Source organism: Berghia stephanieae, chromosome 4 (assembly GCF_034508935.2).
Source record: "Berghia stephanieae isolate SIO BIC M18660-M18661 chromosome 4, UCSD_Bste_1.3, whole genome shotgun sequence".
NCBI lineage: Eukaryota > Metazoa > Mollusca > Gastropoda > Nudibranchia > Aeolidiidae > Berghia > Berghia stephanieae.
This window is the reverse complement of record NC_088363.1, coordinates 62,464,734-62,479,733: the sequence shown is the minus strand read 5'-3', so window position 1 is coordinate 62,479,733 and position 15,000 is coordinate 62,464,734. Positions and strand designations below refer to the sequence as shown.

The window sequence follows — 15,000 nt, the reverse complement described above, 5'->3', positions numbered from 1 at the left end:
AATGTACTTAATTGGCACTCCACGGTGTTTACTCAATGTTGAATGGAAACAAGACTTTGATTGGCATTCAAGGCCAATTATGATTTACTGTGTTTTTAAAATCGCAAACGTTGATAGCTGACGCCTTTTATTATGCATCCATCTACTCTTTGTCGCACTCTGATTAAAATTTTTTTTAAAAAAATGAAAAATCGAAAAAAAAATAATAATAAATTTTAAAAATTGAGCGTTTATATAGAGCAATATCCACTAAACGTGCTCCAAGCGCTTTACAAAGGGTCCCTGGCCAACAGCAACACTTAACATGAAGGTGGGACATGACGCCTGTTAGGCGATATTATAAATTTTTGGGACAGAGACAACGCTGCTAACGGCCAGGTACTCATTTTACACCTGAATACGGTGAGAGAAGGTGAGTAAAGAGCCTTTTTCACGGACTCAACTACGCGCTGAGCGAGACTCGGACCCAGGACCTCCCGATCCGATAGCGAGTGTCATACCACAAGACCACATAGCCGCACAAAAACAAAAACAAAAACAAAAAACAAGTATTTAACATTTTGGCCAAATATCGATCGATTAAAATGACTCTCTTCTTGACAAAAACTCTGAAATATGGGACTTCGCGAAGTCTCAGGTTTGAGAGCTTTGGCCAAGATGAGGGTTTTGGTTTTTAAAAAATTTTAATCGATCGCTATTTGAAGGACGAGTTTTCCGGCCAAAATTTTTAATACGTTTTTTTTTCAGAGAACGGCAGTTATGTGAATTTAAGTTGATCTCTACATTGTCACTTAGTGGTCATAGTACACTCGCCTTTGGACCGGTTGGTACCTGGTTCAAGTCCTGCAAAGTTGAATCCGTGGTTTTTGTCTTTACTCACATTTTCTCACTGCACCCACTAAGGTGTAAATCGAGTACCGGGTTATTAATAACGTTGTCTTTATCGACAAAATAAATGTAATATCACCTCATAAGCGTCATGCCCCGTCTTACGTGTTAATTGGTGCTGTTGACTTGCGACCTGGCCGTTAAGAGGGATGATTGTCGGAAAAAAATTGTATTGTCGCCTAACAGGCGTCATGTCTCGTTCTTTGTGTTACGTATTGCTATTGGTCAGGATACCTTTGTAAAGCACTTTGGGCTCGTTTACTGAATATTGCGCTATATAAACGCTCGAGTAATATATTCATTATTTATATATTTATTTATTTGGGTTTGTACGTTTTTTGTGGGGTTTTTTGTTGTCGTTGTTGTGTTGGGGTTTTATTTTATTTTTTTGATTTTTTTTTATGCGGGGGGGGGGGGTATTTTTTTGTTGTTTTGTGTTTGTTTTTGTTTTTTGTTTTTTTTTTTTGTTGTTGTTTTTTTTGGGGGTTTTTTTGGTTGTTTTTTTTTTTTTTTTTGTTTTTTTTTTTCTTTGCGGGGGAGAATGATTTTGTTTTTTTACTTCCTTTCTGTAACTTGATGCCTTGTTTCGCATTCCCTCGTCCAATGCCCTCCCCTTCCGCCACTTATCAGCCCTACTTTCTTCGGTACATTGCCCCGTCATTCCTTTGGTAATAATGATTTATTTTGGTTCTCATTGTTGTCCGTTCCAGCTTATTTACAAAGCACAATCCCTCCCCCTGAACAATAAAATCCCTTTTGTTCAATTACTTTTTCACCCAGTCTGTGCTTTGATTTGGTTTTACCTATCTACGTAAGAACTATATATCTATCTAGTCTTAGACGCAATGTACGCTATGCGGGCATAAATAACTAAATAAACTCAGCCTACCACACAAAGCCCTTTAGGATCTGTTAAGTCTTCGAGAAGAATGCGGTCCTACCCTATTACCCCTCGTCTTTTATTTACCTGAGCTATCGGGATATCGATCTCCTTTGATAAAGTTTAATCTTTACTTGAGAGTGTATATCCTCCCCCATTCATTCATTGTAGGTTGGACAGAGGATGTTGTTTTGGTTCAAAACATCGTAACTGCACAATATTTTTTGTTCTTGATTCTTTTAAAACAACGTTATCGTTCTTTCTCACGAAATCGTTATGGGGCTGTTAAACTGAAACCTTCGTGAACTTGAACTTAAACTTGTATATAACGCAATATCCATTAAACGTGCTCAAAGCGCTTTACAAAGGGGCCATGACCAACAGCAACACTAACACGTAGAACGAGACATGACGCCTGCTAGGCGATGTTACTTTTATTTTTCGACAGAGACAACGCTGTGAACGACCAGGTACTCATTTTACACCTGAGTACGGTGACAGAATGTGAATAAAGAGGCTTTTCCAAGGACTCAACTATGCACCAAAACTGCCCCAAAACATCAGTCACAATACAAGGCGATGATCATCAAAGAAAGCGAAAAGAGAGTTGTCGTTATTGTTGCTCAATGGAACAAATGATCCCATTGGTTGAAATATTGAATACAAATCAATTTTCACTTTCTTTTGGTCGTGGTCGCAATGTATTATGACGTAATTTTTGGTCAGTGTCTGGCTATGAGTTGAAGCGTCGCCATCATTAACATATATAGCCTGACACTAGAACCCTCTATGACTTGCAGTTTCACGTTATTTTTAGGTTTGCGCAGGGTCTAGTGATTTGTCGTTTGTAGAGCTCAAGGAAACAAGTGATACCACTGGTTGAAATTTTGAATACAACTCACGATTTGTTGCCCTTTGCGGCCAAAGACTTGTCTTTTGACGTCATTTGTTGGTCAGTGTCGGGCTATAAGTGAAAAAAGGACGACTAGCTAGCTTGTTCTTATTACTGTATGTCAGAAAATGGCGGTGACCGCAAGAAATAGTATGCGCTTGGCTAAAAGCTCACAACATTGCCATCCGGAAGTATAAGGGAGCAACACACAAAACTCTGTGTCACCATGGACTTTTATCGTCTGGATCATACAGTTGAGTGAGAATTATTCATAAACGTGGATGACAAAAAACAAAACAATACCAAAGACCCGAGTGACGTCAACTTCATTCTGTCTATAGTTTACACTGAGATATATATTCATGAATAAGAACAATGGAAGTTAATAATTGTTTCAATAAGATCTGGAACACTGGACCGTTGTTAAATACAAAGCACTTCACTCTCTTTTGGTGACTGTTGCTACATTGTGTGTGTGACGTAATCTTTATGGTACTAACGAAAGAGTGAAAATGGAGAGGCTTCGAATAGGAACGATACAGACAATGGACGTTTCGGATAAAAACCTTTCAGAGTTATTTTGCATATTTTTATTTCATTTGTTTTCCACTTTAATTTGTGTATTGTTCTGCTGATGAAGGGGTCGTACCCGAAACGTCCATTGTCTGTATCGTTCCAATACGAAGCCTCTCCATTTTCACTCTTTCGTTAGTATTTTCACGATCACAGACTTCAGGCAGCCCCTACCGTTTTCTACTCAATCTTTACGGTAGAAGCAAGCAGGCCAGTGTCTCGTGATTACACAGATCAATCAGACTGTAGCTTTCTTACACAATACAAGGCGGCAACCAGCAAATCAAAGTGGACATTGAGTTGTATTAAATATTACGACCAATGTGTTGCCTTTAACACTACAAACAACTGACTTTTCACTTTCTTTTTGGTTATCGTCGCCTTATATTATGACGAAATTTTCAGTAAGTGTCGAACTTTTTGAAATCAAACGGTCGTTGCCTTCGGTAACGGATGTCCTGGCACCCCCCTCCCCCCCCCCCTAAAAAAAGGTCACAATACACTATGACGACTCCCCCCCCCTTCCCCCCCCCTCAAATGAACAGTGAGTAGTATTCTACGGTAAAACCAATTGAACCACTTATTATCACCTTGAGCACGACAAATGACAACTCGATGTTCACTTTCTTTTGGTGGTGGTTGTCTTGTACTGTGACGTATTTGTTTTGGGCAATCTCAGGATATGACTTTTTGAAGGCTTCGGTTAGGCTGGACTGAATTTTTGGGATGGTGTTGTTTTGGGTTTTGTTTTTGTTTTTGTGTTGTTTGTTTTTGTTTTTTGTTGTTGTTTTGTTGTTGTTTTTTTGTTGGGTTTTTTTGTGGGGGGGGGGGGGGGTGTTTTCGTTTTTGTTATTGTTTTTGTTTTTTTTTTAATTTTTCTTTCTTGCTTTGTCTGGTACCTTTCATACACACTTCTTTAGATCTTTATCTTACACTGGCAGGCCTACCTGCTCCTTAATTTCTTAATTTCGTATTATACAGTATGGTAGTATGTATCAATAACTCAATTTGGTTAAATTCGCCGTTACCGTATATCAAAATAAAATGTAAGACGTTGTGAGATGAATTCCTTTTTGTTGATCTCCTGATAACAAATTTGAATTGAAGATCGTGGGTAAGTCCACTAATACATTGACAAACAAATTGGCCAGAAAACTTCTACTTTAAAATCATTACTCAGTTACTATGATTACCCCCCCCCCCCTTCCCGCCCTTTCCGCTTTCATAAAATTTTCGTAAAGTCTCAAACCCGCGGTTTCTGTTCAGATTTGTCTAATTTGAGACTCTATGAGAATTTTAACAAACAAGTATTCGTCTTTATCGATCAATATTTGAAGTGAAAGGGTTCTGGCCAAAATTTGTTTAAAATGTCTTTTGTCAAAGTACAGCAGGAGAAAATCTGGATTGAGCGTAGAATTTATTAGGGAGTGGGCTGGGATTGGATTTATTATTGGTCATATTATAAACTAGACAAATAAATAGGTTGATAAATAAATATATACGGCTATGTGGTCTTGTGATATAACACTTGCCTTCGCATCGGAGAGTCGTAAGTTCCGGATAAGATAAACTTCATTATCCAAAATAGGAAAATTATATTGTGCTCTCACGAAAATTGCTCTCTCTCTCTCTCTCTCTCTCTCTCTCTCTCTCTCTCTCTCTCTCTCTCTCTCTCTCTCTTTCTTTCTCTCTCTCTCTCTCTCTCTCTCTCTCTCTCTCTCTCTCTCTCTCTCTCTCTATTTCTATCTTTCAGAAATAATAATGATAATAATAATAAAGAATAATTAAGCGAGGGATAATTTGAAATTCCAGATATATATATATATATATATATATATATATATATATATATATATATATATATATATATATATCCATATCCAATGCAAAAGCTCTGTGATCGGGAGAATATGCTGGGAAAGGAGGTGTTCGCTTTGGATATAAATATATATATATATATATATATATATTATATATATATATATATATATATATATATATATATCTGTAATTCGGAAAGTGGAATCAGTCCATAAAGTGAACAAGGAAAAAATTCCGTCTCCAGAGGACATCTCTGGACAATGGAGAAATCCGGATTGTGGAGTTCCGGATTAGAGAGACGCAACTGCGTATATATAGTAGTAGTCGGCATCCTTCCGTCTCGAGAGACGATGGTTTGCGCCCTGTATGGCTTTAGTCTCATCAGTCTTGTTGAGAGCAACGACGGGTGTGACTCAGCAGACCAATCCTTGCATGGCAGTCTCTACCGCAGTTGTTGCACACATAGTTTGACTGTGCGTTTGGTATTTGGATCTGCTGCCTCTCTTTCCTCCTTGCTCTCCTCTCCTTAAACTTCGTCTTTCTCCTCTCCTCACCTCTCTTCACTCCCTCCATCACCGCATATCTCCAGCCGCTGCGGTCGTCAGCAAGCGACTCCCAGGTGTTTGAGTCGATGCCTGTCAATTTCATGTCTCGTTTGCAGACATCATAGAAGCGCAGAGCTGGACGGCCAGTTGGTCGCCGTCCAGAAGCTAGTTCACCGTACATGATGTCTTTGGGTATGCGTCCATTGTCCATCCTGTGTACGCGACCAAGCCATCGCAAACGTCGCTGGCAGAGCATGAGATGCATACTGAGGGAGTTAGCTCTTTCTAGCACTGCATTGTTAGTGAGTCTGTCCTGCCACCTGATGCCGAGAATTCGTCGTAGACAGCGAATGTGGAAGTTTTCCAGGCGGTTCTCCTGTCTGGCATATGTTGTCCAGGATTCACTGCCATACAGTAGGCTACTGAGTACACATGCCTGGTATACTCTGAGTTTGGTGTTCAAAGTGAGTTGGTTGTTGGTCCACACTCTCTTGCTCGGTTGTGCTTTGGCGATGCGCTTGTCTAATTCTGCATCAAGTGAGAGGTTGCTGGTGATGGTTGTGCCCAGGTATGTGAAGTGATCAGTGACTTCTAGCTCCTCGTTGTCAATGTAAATTGCTAGTATAGAGGGGACATCCTGACACATTACATTTGTTTTCTTGATGCTGATCGTCAGCCCGAATTTCCTGCATGCGTGGGAAAACCTGTCCATCAGCCGCTGAAGGTCTTTCTCGGTATGCGCGCATAGAGCTGCATCATCTGCAAATAGCATTTCCCTTGCAAAGGAGCGCAAGAGCAATGATTGGTTTGAAGCCAGAATTACTGAGATGGAGCCAGTCATTGATGCCAAGCGCAGCGCACTTGTCAGCTATAAACATAAACCGAGTCAGAGGAACCTGCAGGCGCTGCGAGCTGCACGCAGCAAAGCACAGCAAACAGCACGACGTTGCGCCAATGACTACTGGCTTCAGTTGTCGGACAACATCCAGCAAGCGTCTGAAAGTGGCAACATAAGGGCCATGTATGAGGGCATCAAACAGGCGACAGGCAAATCTACAAAGAAAACGGCACCTATTAAATCCAAGACAAGGGAAGCCATCACTGACAAGGACAAGCAGATGGGTAGATGGGTAGAGCACTACTTGGAACTCTACGCCAGAGAAAACACTGTCACCCAAAAAGCGTTAGACGCAATTGAAGAACTGCCAGTACTGGAAGAACTAGACGCAGAACCAATTATGGAGGAGCTCAGCAAAGCAATCGATGCTCTGGCCTGTGGCAGAGCACCCGGTGACGACAGCGTTCCACCCGAAATCATAAAATGTGGAAAGCCAGCCCTCTTGGAACCACTACATAAACTCCTGTGTCTTTGCTGGAGAGAAGGCAAGGTGCCCCAGGATATGCGGGATGCCAAGATTATCACCCTCTACAAAAACAAGGGAGACCGTAGCGACTGTAATAACTATAGGGGAATCTCTCTACTGAGCATTGTGGGTAAAGTCTTTGCGCGCGTTGTCCTCGCTCGACTGTCCTCGCTTGTCCTCGCTTTGGATATATATATATATATATATTATATATATATATATATATATATATATATATATATATATGTGTGTGTGTGTGTGTGTGTGTGTGTGTGTGTGTAATTCGGAAAGTGGAATCAGTCCATAAAGTGTACAAGGAAAAAATTCCGTCTCCAGAGGACATCTCTGGACAATGGAGAAATCCGGATTGTGGAGTTCCGGATTAGAGAGACGCAACTGCGTAAATATATATATATATATATATATATATATATATATATATATATATATATATATATATATATATATATATACGGGCGCGTGTATGTGTGTGTGTGTGTGATTGTATATTTGTATGTAACAGGCTTGGAAAGCAAATTAAAGCTTAAGACATTACATTCAATAGTTGTTAATTAAATAAAAACATAAATAGAAATGGCATTCTTGACCATTTAACTCATTATATAGGAGAAGAATAGATGACTGATTTATTCATATATAAATAAAAAGTCGTTATAGATATCCCAACATTAAATGGGTCAAGTTAAATTATAAAGGATATATTACAGGCACATATACAGACAGACAGATCGACAGACAGGTTTGTCGTTAAACTTTCATGTTGTTTGTAAAGCCATAAACATTTACTACATTCCTTACCGATTGTTGATGAAAGAGAATTTTAACGATTTTATTAGTTGTATGGACTGCTGCAACTGTAATGTAAGCCTGCCATCCAAAGAAACAACCATTAAAACTATCTCCAATATCATGAGAGTGACAACGAAATATCCATGTCGTAAAACTAGCAAAAATACTTTTCTTTCTATTCAATAAGATAAAGACCTGAAAAAGAGTGAATGAAACAGTACCAGAAAAGCAAGAAAGAAAAATACGTGGGAAAAAATCACAACAAAAAAAGAAGTCTTCCTCCACTGGGAATCGAAACTCAGACCTCCTGATTACCGATCAGACTTGCTACCATTTCACTACTAACACTTTTATCCGATCTTTATCTTATACCAGTGCCCGCGCTCTAATTTCTCATTTCATGTTTTATCGAGGAGAATTAATGTAATTTCTGAATCTGACAAAAACTAAAATTTCACATTTTTTGGTCATTTTAACTTCATAAATTAAATCTCCTTTTTTTGTTGGTATTATGGGTACCCAACGTAAACATATTTGGAGGTTTTATAACCAGACGCAATTATGGGTTTGAATAAACATTGTGTAATGGATGATAGTTTGCGTTGGTTTCAGAGTGTCCCAACAGGCATCTGTTTTGAAGCAATAGGTCACAATTTTAATCAGTTAGATTGTCCGCGAGTTCGAGATGTTGGTGTAGAACATAGGTAGAGAAATGGAGAGGAGAAGCTAGCAAATATTTCTGTGAAGTCCTAGGTTTGAGAGTATTTGCAAAGATGAGGGTCATTTAAATCGATCGATATTTGAAGGACGAGTTTTCTTGTCAATTTTTTTAATATGAGTTTGATTTTTTTTTGAGTTGTTTTTCCAGAGTATGGCAGTTACCTGTTTAACAATGTATCGTTTATTCTTCCAGAAAGAAGTAGGCTATAACTTTCATTCATACATCCAGTAGGTGTTATTGACTTCTAAATGTAAGCCAAAGCGGTCACTTACGATGCCTGCTCTATCTGCCTTAAAAGATCTTGTTTCCTGTATATGTGACTTTTTAGGGGTCCTGATCTCAGATTTAGAATCATGTTATCGATTCACACGCAAAGGGACCGAAATCGATCCCAGATGGAGTCGAAATTTGTTCTGACTCCCTTGTGTATCTTGCAGTAATCGGGAAGTACTTTGCGCTTGCGTGCTTTTCAAGGGGGTAGCAAGCAATTGCTATTGAACCAAGATAAAGACAGAATTTATCGGCCCTTCTGGCTGTGACGGATAATTTAAGTGATTTTTTGTCTTTCCTTGAAATGATGCCGGTTGGTTTTGGCATGGCCACTACTGGGATCTTTTGTCAAAAGGGAAACAGCGAGAAGCAATTTTTTTCTCTTTTAATTGCGGTTTGTAATAGATTATTTTTTCTGAAATCTCTTCTTTCTCTTATGTGTTTACATAATTACTAGATATTGATTTGTTTGTTTTTTTGCTTGTTTTGTATTGTTGTTTTTTTAGTTTTTTTTTTTGTTTGTTGTTGTTTTTTTTTTGTTTGTTTGTTTGTTTTTGTTTGTTTGTTTGTTTGTTTTGTTTTGGAGTTTTTTTGAGGGGAGGGGGGGGGGGGGGGTTGGGTTTTTTGTTTTGTAGTAAGCTAGAAGCATGTAAGTGTATTTCTTCTGTCTCTGGGTCTGTAACATGGTAAACTCAGTAATCATTCTCAATCTAAAGACTTGAATAGAATGCTTGTACACAGTTCTGCCATGCACTTAATACTCGTAGTTCGTAGAATGCATATTAGCGAATAGGAAAAATAATTTAAAAATTCTTTTAACTGACTCATCGTTGTCGTCGAACTTCTAATGCCCAGGAAATATTTCATTTTAATGTCCCTACTATGATGGACTTAAAATCAAACAAACATACATGTGACCAACCATCTCAAAGGTGTATTGTGTCTTGGTGAACTACGTTCTGGAAATGCAATTCAGAGACAGGAATATGAATCTTGGGGTTAGTTTCCATTCATTATTGTGGTAAAACAATACAATTTCTTCAATCGCAAATGTATATTTATATATATATATATATATATATATATATATATATATATATATATATATATATATATATATATATCCTTGAAGTCTGTATTTCTTATCGTTTAAGTTCTAAATACGCTTTTGGGATCCAATTCGTCATGACTTATTACCGTTATTAGACGGTGGGTCACATATTGATCATTTCATGCATGTTATTTGTTAGATATATTGATAACGACGTAATAGATTGTACAATTGTCACTTTTTAATCATCGTCGTCGTCATCATCATCATCATCATCATCATCATCATCATCATTATCATCATCATCAGCTGCATCATCATCATCATCATCATCATCATCATCATCATCATTGTCAGCGTAGCAACCACCACCATCATCACCGCCGCCACCAACACTACCATCACCACAACCACTAACAATATGATCATCATCATCATCATCATCATCATCATCATCATCATTATTATTATTATTATTATTATTAATTTTTCAAAAATAATTAATATCATTATCATTGTTTTTGTGTTGTCTTCGTTGTTATTTGAGAACTCAGATAACAACTTTATTTCATTGAACGCATGTGTTGCACACGTATCAAGCTCTTGTTCTTTTTTTCTCTCTTGTTCCGACAACTTGGTAGAATAGTTAGTGAATGTGTCCAACATTTCACAATGATCAAAATTCCACAGTAGCACTGTTACTATTTATAGATTTCAACACGCGTATTAGGTGTTGACGTTCAGTGACGCCTTATTAAGGATCTTAAGGAATTAATTTCGTATCCACCAATCAATGGAGTGGAAATAGTCACGTGCGATCTTGAGAATTAATTACACTCGTTAAGCATAATAATATTATCATGACTCCTTCTTCATTTCATTAACTTTATTTTTGTGAATCTAACATCTATTTCTATATCTATTTGTGCGGCTAGGTGGTCTTGTGGTATGACACTCGCTTTCGGATCGAAAGGTCCTGGGTTCGAGCCTCGCTCGGCACATAGTTAAGTCCTTGGAAAAGGCTCTTTACTCACATTCTCTCACCGTACTGAGGTGTAAAATGAGTACCTGGCCGTTAACAGCCCAAGAGTAAGTTCGCATTGTTAAGGATATTTTTATCTACCCCCCCCTCTCTCTCTCTCTCTCTCTCTCTCTCTCTCTCTCTCTCTCTCTCTGTGTGTGTGTGTGTGTGTGTGTGTGTGTGTGTGTGTGTAAAATATATAATAATGGGGGTTTGGTGTACTGAAATATCTATAACTTTTTCCCTGATTAAAATGTTTTAAATATTTAAACATTTTACTCGGGTATAATTGATTTTTTCAACTTCAATCATACAAGTCGCAACTCCGTACAGCCAAAGATAATTGCGATTGTGCGTGTGGTGAGGACAGATAGACATGCCCAAGCTTTCATTATGATTTTATTTTGTTTTTTGGGCGAATCCCATTTGTCTATTAATGCTTCTATTTTCGGGTTAGGAATTCCATATTATTTGAATGTTGCTTGGGAAAAACAAGTTGAGATAACCATTAACTCGTGACTGTGAGGTCTGGTATGAGTGCAGTTTTCTTTGTTTCGGAATAAGGATATCAATAGGCTTCAGTAGTCGTGACGTCACTTCCTCATAATGACGCACGGTAACTTAGTAACTGGTTCTAAACTATCGGAACAATGGCCGACGCCCTTATGAAACACTTCTCCGGCGAACATAAAAGTGTATCCAGAGGATAAAAACAGTATAGATCTGATTATGTTTTGACTTCTATACATTCTGATCACATGACATGTGAAAAAGTTCTAACCAGAATGAAGAATATAAAGTATCGATTTTCTTTGTTTAGAACCAAGCTGCTCGTTGCTGGGCGGACGTGACATCAGACTATTGAATCCTATTGGAATCGTTGTCAGTTCCCTGATTGGCCTTAAAAGACAACTTTGGCTTTTTGGATTGTGCGTCTTTCACAACTGGTGACCAGTTTAGGCATTTGCGCACGTCAGTGACGCTTTTAGTCATCCCGTAGTTGCTACAACAGTACATTTGCACTCACTTCAGGGATTCGATTTTTTTTTCCAGCAATTAGCGCGTTTCGACGGAGCACGACACATTTATTATACGCAGTGGTCAGATTCATGTCCATGCAAAATTTAGCTAGTGATGCGTAACTGATCTGGCCGACGTATTGCACCTTATAAAACCGTCGTAGTGGAACAAGGAACGCCCTGCCTTACTACAAGACTCTATACAAGACACGACAATAGGAAAATCTGAGTATTACCCACTAATCCCCCCGTGTTTTGGTCACTTTTTATTTACTCTTTGTTTGTCCTGTCAATAATGGCTGACTACAGCTGCTGTTGCTTTTTATAATAGGCACGGCATCGCGTTGGATTTCCAACTTTTCAGTTCTTGAATAATAATTACAATGTGGGAAGTAATGTGGAAAAATTCTCGTTGGATTATGTCTAGAATGGTTTAGGTAAATAAATATATGTTTGTGTTGATGTTAAATGAGGAAATGCTCTTTTGGTTCAAATGCAATCGTCATATGTGTTGACCGAAGCTTCTGCGCTACTCTGGGGAAAAAATCAAACACATTAAAAAAATTTGGGCCAGAAAACTCGTCCTTCAAATATAGATTGATTAAAATGCCATTATCTTGCCAAGTCATCTGGTGAAGTCCCAGTTCGAGAATTTTGACCAAGATGAGGGTCATTTTCTATCGACTAAAATGACCCTCGTCTTGATAACAAATTTAAACCTGGGACTTAACGGAGTCCACGGATTGAGAGTTTTTGATAAGATGAGGGTCATTTTAATCGATCGCTATTTGAAGGACGAGTTTTCTGTCCAAATTTTTTCAACTACGTGTTTTGCTTTGTTTTCAGAGTAAGACAGAATTAGTGGAAGCCATGGAGGTTTCTCTGTGGTGTAATGGTAGCACGTCGGACCGATAATCATGATGTCTGAGGTTCGATCCCCAGTTGAGAAAGACTTAATTTTTTTGGATAGTTTTTTCTTGTATTTTTCTTTCTTGCTATGCCTGGCACTGGTTCATAATCAGAGTACGACAGAATCAATGGAAGCCACGGAGGTTTCCGATAAACAGGAGGTCTGAGGTTCGATCCTTGTTCGAGGATGACGGATTTTTGGGATAGTTTTGTGTTGTTGTTTTTATTTCGTGTATTTCTCTTTCTTGTTTTGTGGAGACATTTGTTTTAACACAAATTTTATATGTTTGACCAGACCTTCCTACTTTTACGAAAAATTCGTATAATTACGAAATTTCGTCTCAAATTTCAGATCTTCATGAGCATTTCGAAGTCATTAAAACCTTTTGAAAATGAAAGGTGACGCCAGACTACATAATTTATAGGATTTTGAAGTGTTATTTAATCCTTGTGTGAGAAAATTGTTGATTTTTAAAGTTAACTATAGTAACTATAATTTTCATCCCCTAAAAATTAGAATTTTAAAACTGTAGGCAAGTCTGAGCCGGGCTTAACCCTCTCCTTACCAACTATAGGAAAATCGTCACATTCGTTACGATACAACCAACACTTTTCTTTTTCAAAATTCTCTTGTACTTGTAGAGCATGTTTTGGCTAAAGAAATTATGTATCGCAAGAACATTACTGCTATTGTGTTTGAGTGATAAAAAAATATATTTTTGTGTTAGTTGGGTTTGAAGACTTGGGTAAAATCTTGAAAATGGCTGGTAAGGAGAGAGTTAAAATTCAATTTCAAACGTCAAGTATACACTGACTCCAATATCATTTTTGAACAAAACAGACCCTAAGTTTCGTCTGAGTGAGAAGTCAAAATCTAAATCATTGACCTCCTCTGTGTGTTTAATTCAATAATAATCAATCGTAAATTAGGATAACCACAACAAAACTATTCTTCAAATAGTTGATTAATTGGGGACGGCTTCAACTGTAATGTAAGCCTGCCATCAAAAGAAACATGTCATAACATGTCCATGTCGTAAAACTAGCAAAAATACTTTCTTTCTGTTCAATAAGATAAAGACCTGAAAAAGAGTGAAAAAATAAGTCTTCCTCGACTGGGAATCGAAACTCAGACCTCCTGATTACCGATCAGACAGTCTACCATTTTACTACATAACAGTTTGATTCATTTAAATATTTATATGGAGCAGCTCAATGAATTTACCATAGTCAATTCACTGCACAACATGACAGTTTGTCATAGAGAAAAAAAAAAAATTCCATACAGTCGGTGACTCACGTGTCCTTTTTTGTACTAACATTTTTACAGTCTTTACAATTGCCTTTATATGGGTGCTCATTGACGCCTGAGTCAAATGGCGTAATAATATAAAGTGCCTTGCACATGGACACAACCCGTGGCCAAAGTTGTTGTTTTTTTTGTGTTTTTTTTTTGTGTGATTACTGTTACAAATTTGCCACAGACTGCGTTCAATATCATTTGTCACAAGACTAAAGACCATCATACCACTGATGAGTCGAAGCTAACATTTCCAGATATCAAAAATCAAAACACGTAAACCTTGCATTTAAAAATAAGCATAAAGAATCTCCTCATTTGCGTTTTAAGAATGCAAACAGTTTTTGTTATCTCTTAACACAGCATTTCCTTTGAAAAAAAATCGATGTTTTCCAAAAGGTTCTAACTTTTTATTTATATAACAATATACAATAATATTGCCCGCTCCAAGAATTTTGAATGATAAAAAAAAGCTTTGTTAAAGTAAAACATTTTAAAAGATTTAAAAACACCAAGAGACAAAAAGGTTTTTGTTGTTTCTTCCTTCACCTTCCACATCGATAGAAGAAGAAGAAAAAAAGCAACCCTATTGATTTCAAATTTGAATCAATAATATTTTTCGTAACATTTTTTGGGGTATTGAATGTTGTACCTTCAAGGGCATTCGCGGTTTGTCCTGCCTTATGGTGAAAAAAAAATATAATGGGTATACAGTGAACTCTGGATAAACCGACGTCGGATAAGTTTGCCTTCATTTGAATTAGGCATTTTCTTCTTCTCTCCTTGGTCACAATTCTTAAAATATTTTTAGGTTCTTAAGATGATTATGTTTGAAGAATAGAACTAATTTGGCAATTGAGTCAACGATGATAGACAAATAATACCATCATTTCCCTAATGAACCATTTAATTGATACTGATTTTTTTTTTCGATTT

At 37.5% G+C, this 15,000-nt stretch overlaps 1 protein-coding gene across 6 annotated transcripts in view; it reads left to right on the top strand.

Annotated features, from left to right (window-relative positions):
• Positions 1-15,000, top strand: part of LOC144970977 (uncharacterized) — a 75,230-nt gene that overhangs the window by 30,007 nt on the left and 30,223 nt on the right. The window contains exon 1 of one of the 6 annotated variants that reach the window (XM_078911213.1): positions 12,135-12,292. The exons of the other annotated variants lie outside the window; for them this stretch is intronic. The gene's annotated coding sequence lies outside the window, so the exon portion shown is untranslated. Of the gene's footprint in view, positions 1-12,134; positions 12,293-15,000 lie in introns of those variants that run through there. 6 annotated transcript variants of the gene reach the window in all.